The sequence below is a fragment of the Mesoplodon mirus genome (genome assembly GCF_964341445.2).
Source record: "Mesoplodon mirus genome assembly, contig: HAP1_SCAFFOLD_934, whole genome shotgun sequence".
Classification (NCBI taxonomy): domain Eukaryota; kingdom Metazoa; phylum Chordata; class Mammalia; order Artiodactyla; family Ziphiidae; genus Mesoplodon; species Mesoplodon mirus.
This window is the reverse complement of record NW_028295111.1, coordinates 125,171-137,687: the sequence shown is the minus strand read 5'-3', so window position 1 is coordinate 137,687 and position 12,517 is coordinate 125,171.

Sequence of the window (12,517 nt, the reverse complement as noted above, 5' to 3'; positions counted from 1 at the left end):
CTTTCTCCTCTCTGGAGAACTGGCAGTGGGGCTGGAAATCCCAAACTTCTAATTATGGTTTGGTCTTTCTGGTGACTAGTCCCCATCCAGGAACCATCCACAAGTCCACCCAGTCACCTCATTGGAAAAAAAGATGCTCTTAGTGCTCTTATCAAGAACTGTGCCAGGAATGGAGACAAAGACCAAATATATATTTCTTATAAATCCCAATATCACATCTTGAGTTGGGCAAAGATTTCTTAGATATAACACCAAAAGCACAGGAGATAAAATGATAAATTGGACTTCATCAAAATGAAAACCTTCTGTGTTTCAAAAAGAGAACATCAATGAAGTGAAAAGATAATCCATAGATTGGTAGAAAATGTTTGCAACTTATTTATCTGATCAGGGACTTGTACCCAGAATTCGTAGAGAACTGAAACTTGGAAAATGATCCAAGTAAAGATGGCAAAATATTTGAATAGACATTTTGCCAAAGAAGAAATCTGAATGGCCAATATTATGAAAAGATGCTTAATATCATTACTTAGTAGGAAAATGGATATTAAAACTACAATAAAATACCACTTCTCTCCCACCGAAATGGCTACAGATGGAGACAGACGGTAACAACTGCTGGTGAGAATGCAGCAAAATGGAAACTTTCATGCTTTGCTGGCGGGAATTTAAAATGCAGCAATCACTTTGAAAAAACAGTTTGGAAGTTTCTTCAAATGTTAAACATAGATTTACTACATCATCTGACAATCCTCTCCAAAAGAAATGTGTCCCCACAAAGACTTGTATGCAAATGTTCACAGCAGCATTGTTTACAATAGCCCCCAAATGGAAACAACTCAAATGTCCAACAGCAGATGAATGGATTAACGAGTGTGATATACACATATAATGGAATATTTTTCAGCCAAAACCAGTAATAAAGACAAAGGACCACATGAAGACACAGGGAGAAGCCAAGGAAAGAGGCCTCAGAAGAAATCGACCCTGTCTGACACCTTGATCTCAGACATCTAACTTCCAGAATTGTAAGGAAATAAATTTCTGTTGTTTAAGCCACCCATTCTGAGGTACTCTGTTATGGCAGCTCCAACAGATTTTGGTAGCAGGAAGTTGGCTATTTCTGTAACAAATACCTAAGAATGTGGAAGTGGCTTTGGAACTAGGTAATGGGAAGAGTTTTGAGGTGCATGTTAGAAAAGCCTAGATTGTCTTGAAGAGACTAAAGATGGTCATTCAAGGTGATTCTTCTGACAGCTCAGAAAGAGAGAACTGTACAGAAAGCTCCTATCACTATATCTGCTCATATATATATATATATATATATATATATATATATATATGCTATATATATATCTGTTTACATATATTTCATCATGAACAGAATATTGACACAAATATGAGTGTTAAAGGTGCTTCTGGGGAAGTCTCAGATGGATATGAGGAATATGTTATTGGAAACTGGAGGAAAAGCAGTCCTTGTTACAAAGCGGCAGAGAACTTGACCAAACTGTGTTCTAGTGTTTTGTAGAAAGTAAAAGTTGTCAGTAATGAGCTTGGATATTTAACGGAGGTTATTTTTAAGCAAAACGTTGAAGCTGTGACTGGGTTTCCCCTTGCTGCTTATAGTAAAGTGTGAGAGGGAGACAACTGAAAAAGAAATTATTATGCAAAAGGGAACCAGAACTTGAATGCCAGAAATCCTCAGCCTATTCATATTGCAAAAAAAATGAGAACGTGTGTTCAGGACAGAACACCAAAGATGTGGCTGGACAGTCTTTACGAAAGAGATTATGGGTGTGTGACATGGATCCAATCACAGCAGAAGCACTGTCAGCTTGGACTGAAGAAGAGGACAGAGGTGGGATGAAATGAAGGAAAGGCTGTCAGACGTCTGGGGTTCTACAAGCAGAAAAGTAGATGACAGAGATGTCTGGATGCAAACATGCATCATCCGTCGAGTAGAGGGAGGAATGACTCTAAAGGTGGGTCAGGGGTCAGCAGGGCTGCTACTGCCACCATGGGTCCCGAACGCACAGGCAGCAGGACTGTTTCCTCATTGGTTCCAGAGGGTTTGGGGACAAAATTCAGGGAGAAGAAGGCAGAGCCACCACCCTTGTTGGGCAGAAAGTTGAGCCAAAGTGGATTTCCTTATAATCTGATGGAACTTTCCACAGAAGTTTCTTAAAATTAGCCACATATGTTAATGTCACACAAATAATGTCAGCAGGCAAATGTGTGCTGTAGAAATATTGCAGACTGGACAGTAAAAGTTCTGAGTTCTAGTACTGGTGTTGATATAATCAACTAAATCTCTGAATAAACTAAAAATTGAATGGAATTTTCCCTGCTAGGTTTTGGACTTGCTTAGGACCTGTCAGCCTTCCTCTTTCCAATTCTCCCTTTTGGAATGGGAATATCTATCCAATACCTGTCCCACCATTGTATTTTGGAGGCCCATAACTTGTTTTGTTTCATAGGTTCACTATTGTAGAGGAATTTTGCCTCAGGATGAATCATACCTCTAGTCTCACTCATATCTGATTTAGATGCTATTTAGATGAAAGTTTAGACTTAGAGTTGTTGCTGGAATGGGTTAAGACTTTTGTGGCTGTTGGAATGGGACAAATATATTTCACATGTGAGGGCTTGAAATTTGGAGGCTGAGAGGGTGGAGTGTTATAGGTTAAACTGTATCCTTGCAAAATACATATGTTGAAGTCCTAAGCCCTAGTACCTCAGAATGTGACTGTATTTGGATACAGAGCTTTTAAAGAGGCAATTAAGGTTGAATGAGGTTATTGGGAGTGGGCCCAAACCCAATTTCACTTGTGTCCTTAAAAGAAGAGGAGATCAGGACATGCACACACAGAGAAAAGAAAGACCATATGAAGACACAGGGAGAAAAGACACAGGCCACCTGCAAACCAAGGAGAGAGGCTTCAGGAGAAATCAACTCTGCTGACAATTTGATCTCAGAATTGTGAGAAAATATATTTCTGTTGTTTCACAACAACAACAACAAAGAATTACTAATACATGCTGCTATACAGATGAACCCCAAAAACATGCTAAGTGAAACTAGCTACAAGAGACCATATATTGTAAGAGTCTGTTTATCTGAAAGGTGTCCAGAAGAGGCAAATTTATCGAGACAAAAAGTACATTAGTGGTTGCCCAGGCCTGTGAGGAAGAATGGGAAGTGACTGCAAATAGGCATGAGTTTTCTTTTGGGGTTAATAGAAATGTCATAAAATTAGATATAGGTGAAAGTTACACACTTTACAAAGTTACTAAAGATTCTTGAAGTGTAATCTTAATACAGGTGAATTTTATGATATGTAAATTATATCTCAATAAAGTTGTTTTAAAAATTAATGGTTGAAACAATTCCTTAAGATGATATTTGTTGGATAACAAATTTTATTGTGTCTATAATTAGGATTTATTCTTTAACTGAGAACCTTCAAATACCTGGAACAACTCCATTCATATTGTGGTAGAATATCCACCCATCATGAATTTTTCTTTTATTTCATTTTAAGAAGGGCTTTGAAGCACAGCAGGCAGGGAGGTTAAGTCAGGATTGTTAAAATTTTTTGCATAAAAATGCAAGTCAAACTCCTGAATTTTAGAACCCCCTAGAATATTTAACTACAGCCCTTTAGATGTTGGTTACACAAAATCATACTTCCCTCCTCTGCTTGCTGAGAGCAGCACTGACTGGAATAACTCCTTTGAAAAGTGACCTGGCCTGGTAAAGGGTCACGGGTCATTCACTAAGTGACAACAATGCAAAATAAGGCAAAAAGATTTCAAAACAAACAAACAAACAAAACAAAACCAAGGAAGTGGGGGTAAGTACTAAAACATCAAAGATTTCTATATAGTCTGAATATTCTAATGTATTCACCATTTAACTAATAATATTAACTTCAGTCAGAATACTTATAGGGAGCCCAATTCTGAGTTCCAATTTAAATTGCCAGGTCACTTCTCCCATCCCATAGACACAGACTTACTGAATAGATGAAAAAGGAATGACAAAAGGCCTACAGGATCTGCTAAGAGGCAGAAAACAGAGATTAGGATGAAGGTAAAGCATGACCTTCAAAACAGGAATTCAAGTTTTAGGTCCCAGATAACATAGCTCCTGGACATAGAGCTGCCTAAAAAGATACCAGTTCTCTACGTGTAAGTTCTGACTTCTGGTCATTATAAACTGTCTTGGAAACCTTACTTCCCAGGGAAGGCGACGAGGAGCCAAGAAGGGGCACCTGGAAAGTAAGATTCTCTGGGAAGGGAGGAAGATGGGGGGCAGCACATCCACTCTGGCTTCCCGCGTCCCGTGGGTTCCCTCCTGCGGTCCTCCTGCCCCCTAGACGCCTGGGTGGCTATGCCATTCCGCAGGATCTCGGTGGCACGGGTTCTGAACGGCTTTCCCCTGAGGTATCCGGTGCTGACCCCAGAGCTCCAGCATAGAGTGGGCGCTGCTGAGCCCGGAGCCGTTCGGGTTGGGGGAACACCGCCCGTCCCTTTCCCGCGACGAAGCTGGGGCCTGGCCACGGGAAGGGCGGCTGCACCCCAGGGAGCCTGTCCTCCACGCGCCAACACCCGAGGCCCGCAGCGGCGGTCCGGAAACAGGCGAGGCCTCTCGCAGGTCTCGCGCCCCCTTTCTCCGCTCACTCGTTCCAACAACGCGTCACAGGCGGCACGCCCAACCGTCAGTAGCGAATGGAAACCTCTCTGAGCCGCTGACTCCCATCTGAAGGACACGACCGTTCAGAATTGCGCCTCATGGGCGGTTACCTGAGCCGGACTTGCCGTCGCCGGCAGTCCCCTGCTCTGCGAGGCGGGGACCAGGCGGAGAGAGCCGAGCTCCTCGGGCCTGCGCATCCCGCCCGCCATTTTCCCCTCCCTTTCCGCTCTCACTCGGCGGTCCCAACCCTGGACCTGGCTCGCAGGCTGTCATATGAGCGTCCTGGGGCTTCACCCCGTCGTCGTTGGCACCGTCGGCTGTTTATCAGAGCCCATCGGTGGCAATATCCAATCCAGCAAGCCTGGTGTTTATTTCTGGGGATCTTTTCCTCGGTGCCCCGGAGGGGCCATCAGAAGTCACTGCTGTCTGCTTGCAGCTCCAAGATGTCCTGTACCTCAGTGATCCTGAAGATGGCACCTGCTAAGGGCAAACGGATGCTCCTTTTGGCTCTGAAGCAGACAATCCTCTGTACGTGGTCTTCACTGTCTGTTCACCTCCCGAACTTTTGTGGAAAGGAGATCCTGGTGAGAGACCTCGAAGAAAGCGGTCAACTGAAAGCCAAGGAAGAGAAGGACCTGACAGCCCTGGGTGAGAGCAGGAAAAGGCTAATGAAGCAAAAGAAAGGACACTCAGCTCCCGAGAGTCAGGACGAACAGAGAAGGGGCTCAAACCCCGGTGGGAATGCGCAGTCTGTGTTCAGAGGGCTGATGGCCAGTGAGGTCCTCTCTTCTTCTGTGCCCAAGCCTGCGCCTCTGAAGAGAGACTTCTGCTCCAAGAGCTCTGAAGATATCCTGCTTAGGAAATCCCAGCCCTACGTTTTGAGCTCATGCAGGAAACGAAATGCCATTACCGGTTCCTACAGCTCCACTAGAGGTTTCCCACAGCTGCAGAGGAGTGGTCCAGGCGCAGCGGGGCTCCTGGGCCCAGCCTCATCGCATCCTCGTGTGCTCTCAAAGAAAGCCAGTGAGCAAGGCTGTCAGTCTAGCCCTTCAGCCTCAGTGGACACACAGAGGAGGAAGATCAAGCGTGAAAGGGTTGCGGATGGCCCCTTAGAGCAGAAACACAACTTAAATTGCTCACAGCCATCTGATAGTTCCAGACCCCGGAAACGTAAGATTACTCTGCTGCTGCCCTCGAGACGAAATGGCCCACTGATTCTGCCCCCACCACCCCAGCTAGGTTATCCAGTCACTGCTGAAGACCTTGAACTGGAGAAGAGAGCTGCGATGCAGTGGATCAACAAGGTCTTGGAAGGGTAAGACAGAGGCCCTCTCAGACTGCAGAGCCCCTCAGCCTTCCTGTTTCCACTCTGCCAGCGCCCAGCACTAATTCACAGCTGAGGAGCTTGTGCAAGAAGTAGAGCTCCGCAGGCCCAGTGGTCTTCCCGTAGCTGGCTGGAGCAGCCACTTCTATGGGCCGTTTGTCCTGGTTTTCCCTGTTTGTCTTGCTCCACCTGGCTTAAAAGATTTTTGTTCCTTTTCCCTGGCCCACCAGGGTCTGTTCCCCAGTACTTTGCTGCTTGGCCCCTCAGTGGTTCCTCAGAGGAGCATTGCAGGACACCATCAGAGTCCAGCTTTGCCCTTGAGGGAGCCCAGGGTGCTTGCTCCTTTGGGCCCATTCCCCCACCAAGTCAGTTCTCTCTAGAGAGGCAATGTTCCATTCTTACGACTTTCTGTCAGAGGTGCCCCTAGAAGTCGGGTGGCTTGAGGTTGTTAGTCTGGCCTACCCCAGTGGTGAGGATCCTCGCAACAGAAGAGGGATGCTTTGGACCAGTTTTCCTCCAGGCAGGAGCAAGCAGGACACCCACTGCTGCTAGAGTTGCCTCTTCCCACCTTCTCCATTTTAATTGGGCCCTGGTGCATCTTTCTTAGAATCTATATATTCTCTCTCTCTCTCTCTGAACATTTGGTACCACATGAACACTCAGTTGATGAACAAAGTCATATATGTCACATACATATAGTCACATATTTATATGTCATATATATTTATAGGTAAAGTCATATATAATGTAATATATATTAGGTGTAGACTATATATTATATAATGTAACTTATAAGAATACACAGTGTATATACATTATATAATACATATGTATAATATACTATATATGTGTGTATAATTAGTATGTGATTATAATGTATAATATCAATATATAATATTGATCATATTGCATGTATATATTACATATTCATATGTAATATGTATAACAGTGCATATTACATTTTTATAGCATATACATATACATGTTTAAAACATTATGTATAGAATACATATTTTTTAAATTTTACATATTTTATTTTATTAGAATTATAACATTTATTATTTTTCTCACATATTCATTGCTTTTTATTTGTATTTATTGATTTATTGGAGTATAGTTGCTTTACAATATTGTGTTAGTTTCTGCTGTACAGGGAAGTGAATCAGCTATATGTATACATATATCCCCTCTTTTTTGGATTTCCTTCACATTTAGGTCACCAAAGAGCATTAAGTAGAGTTCCCATGCTATACATTAGTTATCTATTTTTTCATTAGTTATCTAGTTTTATCTATTTTATACATATTAGTGTATATGTCAATCCCAGTCTCCCAATTCATCCCACTCACCCTCCCCCTTGGTGTCCATACGTTTGTTCTCTACATCGGTGTCTCTGTTTCTGCCTTGCAAGCAGGTTCATCTGTACCATTTTTCCAGATTCCACATGTATGGTTTAATAGACGCTATTTGTTTTTCTCTTTCTGACCTACTTCACTCTGTATGACAGTCTCTAGGTCTATCTACATCTGTACAAATGACCCAATTTCATTCCTTTTTATGGCTGAGTAATATGCCATTGTATATATGTACATCGTCTTTATCCATTCATATATAATGTTACATTACATTACATATAATAATATATGTTGAATACATATATGACTTTTTGCTAATTTATCAACTATTCCTATCTTTGCTTTTTGAATTCACAGTGGAGGAAGAATTGGCTTGTATGAGTGGCCATACTTTTAACTTTTCAGGTTTTCTGTGGCCCAGCTGGGAAATCTGGAACCGCTTTACCCCTCTAGATGCTGAGTCCTGATTTCTGTGTTTTGGAAAGGCACTTGCCTTTTCTCTCTCTGCTGGTCACCTGCCTACCTGACCTCACTATGGGCTGGATCATGCCTAGTGTATGTTAGGAAATGACTTGTGACAACTTTAGTCTTTGAAAAGAATTTTAAATATGATATAATTTTAGACTTACAGGATAGTACAGAGATCCCCTAGTCTTCATCTAGCTTCTCCTAAAGTTAACATCTTACAGAGCAGTTATTGAAACCAGGTAATTAACACTGTTACAATGCTATTAGCTAAACTTCAGACTTTAATGGGATTTCCCCATTTTTCCAGTAAAATTTTCTCCCTGTACCTGTATCAGTCCAGAATCCCACATTTCATTTAGTTGTCATGTCTCCTTAGTCTCCTCCAAAGTGTGACCATTTTTCTATCTTAAGATTTCTTGTGACCTATACACATTTGAAGAGTACCAGTTAGGTATTTTGTAGAATTTTCTTCAATTTGGATATGTCTGCTGTTTTCTCATGAGTACATTGAGGTTATGGATTTTCAAGAAACAATCCCACATAGGTGATGTATCCTTCTCAGCATATGGAAAATATTCATCTTGATCACCTGATTAGGGTGGAATCTGCCAGCGTTCTCCACTGAGTAGTTACTATTTCTCCCTATGTAATACATATTTAAGTGAGTCATACTTTGATGCTATACCCAAAACTCCTGTTTATCCTTAAACTTTCACCACTAATTTTGCCATCACCAGTGGATCTTGCCTGCAGCAATTATCAGTGTGGTGTTCTAATGGTGATTTTCTGCCTCTCTTGTTCTTCTACATTTAATTAGAATTCTTCTCTAAGGAAGAGTTCTCTGCATTTATTTATTTATTCAGTCATTTATATCTGTATGGACCCATCAATATTTATTTTTTTACTTGGGCTATATCTATTATTATCCCTGTTAATTTTGCTGCTCAAATTGTTCCAGATTTGACCATTTTGAATTCTCTCAGATCAGATACTGAGTCCTTTTAACATGGCTGCATCTTCCTCCCCGCTTTTCCCAAGGATTTACTTACTGTCTAGCCCCACAAGATGCTCCAGGGTTATCTTGTATTTTACCTGCCCCAGTTCTGGAGTCGACTAGTTTTCCAAGGAGCTTTGGTTCCTTTTATTGGAGAAGGAATTTAGAAACCAAAATCTGGGCATTTCGGTGTGCTCATGGCTACTAGGGAGTATTTTTTTTCCTAGGTCCTCTCAGCAGACAGAACTGGAAATATATGTTCCCATTTACACACACTTACATATATTTCTGTATTGCTCTATGCTTCTGTGGGTGTGTATGCATCTCTGTGTGTGTGTGTGTGTGTGTGTGTGTGTAAATGAGTTCACACTGATACCTCAGACTCTTTTATAGTGTAGAACCAGGGTTCATTTTAGAAATGTTCCCCTTTGCTTATGTGTAACTTCTTCAACAGTTTCTCTAGAGAAACCTGGTTTAATTATCTACAGTATGTTTACTTATTTGTTCAATTAAGAATGCACATAGTTTCACAATTTCTAACCCGGTGAGCAACTTACTGAAGTGTTTGTGTACAAGTCTTTCTGTATTTAGCCTTGCAACATCCAGGCAAACACTGCTTTTAAAAGTTACTTGGTTTAGCTCCTTTCAGCAACCCTGCAGCGAGGCTATGTAATCAATTTGTACTGCACTTAGATTCATTTGTCATAGTCTGCATTCCATTTTGGGTTCCTCCAACAACCTGGTTGATTTTAATTTGCAAAGTAGAACACTCTTTGTGGAATAAAGTTTGCTTACATTTTTTGAGTATTTTTGTGTCTGTATTTATGAGCGATGCTGGTCTGAAATTTGTTTTCTTGTGATACCTTTGTCTGGTTTTGGTATCAGGTTAATACTGCCCATGCAAAATGAGTTGGGAAAGCTTCCTTCCCTCCTCTACTTGTGGAAGAATTTGTAGAAGGATTGGTACAATTTATTCTTAAAATATTTGGGAAGATTCACCAATGAAGCCATTTGGTTCTGGGTTTTTCTTTATGGGAAAATTTTCATTTACTAATTCATTCTCTTGTTAGAGGTCTAAGGTTTTCTAATTCTACTTGAGTCAGTTTGAATAATTTGTGGCTTTCTGGGGACTTTGCCTACTTCATCTAAGTCATAGAATTTGTTGGCATGAAATTGTTTGTGGTATTTTCTTATAGTTCTGATATCGCTAAGGTAGGAGATGATATAGTTTCCTCAATTCCTAATTGCTTTCACCGTTTGATATTATGTGGGGCTGGGAGATCTCTTGTGGACCAATATCCTGAACTCGGCACTCCCACCCCAGAGGCACAGACCTGACTCCCAGCTGGAGCACCAAGATCCTGTTAGCCACACGGCTCAGAAGAAAAGGGAGAGAAAATAAATACATAAATAAATTAATTAATTAAATAAAAAGAAATAAAGTTATTAAAATAAAAAATAAAAAATTATTAAGATTTAAAAAGTAATTAAAAAATAGAAAAAAGAAAGAAAGAAGACAGCAACCAAACCAGAAAATAAATCCAACAATAATAACAAGTGCTAAAAACTCTAGTATAGAAAACCCAAAATACGGACAGACAGAACCCTAGGACAAATGTTACAACAAAGCTATACAGACAAAATCACACAAAGAACCATACAGATACACACTCACAAAAAGAGACAAAGGAAAAAATATACATATAAACATTTAAAAAAAGGAAGAGAGCAACCAAATCAATAAACAAATCTACCAGTGATAATAAACTCTAAATACTAAACTAAGATAAACATAAAACCAAAAACTAGTCAGTCTCATACAGCAAACGCCAAGTCTACAGTTGCTCCAAACGTCCACTGCCTCAAATTTGGGATGATTCATTGTCTATTCAGGTATTGCAGAGATGCAGGGTACATCAAGATGATTGTGTAGATTTAATCCACAAGGCTGCTGGGAGAAATTTCCCTTTCTCTTCTTTGTTTGCACAGCTCCTGGGGTTCAGCTTTGGATTTGGCCCCGCCTCTGAGTGTAGGTCACCTGAGGGCATCTGTTCCCTTTTGGGAATTCTGAGGTCTTCTGCCAGCATTCAGTAAGTGTTCTGTAGGAGTTCCACATGTAGATGTATTTCTGATGTATTTGTGGGGAGGAAGGTGATCTCCATGTCTTACTCCTCCACCATCTTGAAGGTCTCTGGCACTTACTTTTGAAAGATAAGATGGATAGGTACAAAGTTTTTGGATTGATACATTAATCACCTCACCACTTTGATATTAAGCACTGTAAGTTTTGCGTCTGTTGGGCAATGCATCTTCAAGGATAAGACTTTCTGTTCTTGTTTCAGGGCCAGTCATTCAAATGTGTACTTGTACACTCCAGTATGTGTCTTGGGTGAGGTATTGATCCTCTGTTTACTTACAGATAAAATGGAGATAATCATAAGTGAGAGTTAAACTGTGTTTATATAAGTCCTCTATGATGTCAAGTGCTTTGCATGTATTATCCCTCTTATTCTTCTTCATGCAATCACACCTATTTTTGTCTTTTACAGATGATGGAGCTAAGACCCTGAGCAATCAAATAACTTGAGAATGGTGACATCGTGACTCATCTGCATAGGAGCTGACCCTCAAACACGAGCACCTGTTCTTGTAGTGCAATATCACATTCCATGTAGGCTCATAAATAAGATAATCATAAACATAAATAAGATAAATAAGATAAAAAAGTGCTAACTGTCATGTGTGCCATATACTTCAGTGTTTGGTACATTTTATCTCTTCTTATGACTAGTTCCCCCCTCTGTTGACTACATCTGTCCCCCCTTAGAGAATCCTCCTGCTTCACTTGACTGTCATGAGAATGCTCATGTTTCAGCTCAGGTGCTGGCTCAGGACGCTCCTCAACCCTTCATTTCCCAAGGAGCCACAAGCAGTTCCAGTTTCCATGCAAAGCTTGAGGGAAGCACCCCTTCCTCCTTCCGGAACACTCTCTGTGTCATGCCACTGAAGCGCCTGTGTGTCAAGAGCATCATGAAACGCCTTGTCAGTGGCACCATCAATTTCAACCTCTGACCTCCCTCTCTACATAAGTGCTCAAGTCAGATACATGAGACTAGGTCAAGGACAGATGCCAATCCACTGTCCTGCACACACACTCCTCCTTCTCTCTTGTTTCTTTTCCCCTCAGATTTCACCTGTCTTCCCATCCCACTTCCAGCCACCCATCTTCTCCATCACCAGCTTTATCAAATCCAATTTAGTTTCCTATTCTAGAATAGTGAGAGCCAGGGCAGAGCTTCAACTGTTTAAGAGAATAGGGGCCTGAGACCTGAATCAGAGATAAGTCCTAAATGAGGACGAGAAGGCTGAGGCAAGAAGTGACATTAACAGTGGAGCAGAGGGCTCTGTGAGGCCAGTGCCAGAGGAAGACTACACTGTTCTAGATTGGGACAGGGAAAGAGAACCTAGTGTTAGGTGGAGAGAAAAGTGATCCCAACCTAACCATCCCCTATGGGCCCCTTCATGGAGCCCATGGAGGAGGAGGAATTCCCACAGCAGACTTCCCTGGGAGAGAGTCACTGATTGTGGAATGATAGACACTGGACAGGCAAAATACGACCCTTGCTGCTTAGGGTTGAAGCCTGGCATTTGTTTCCTACAGCCGATGCTGAGCATCA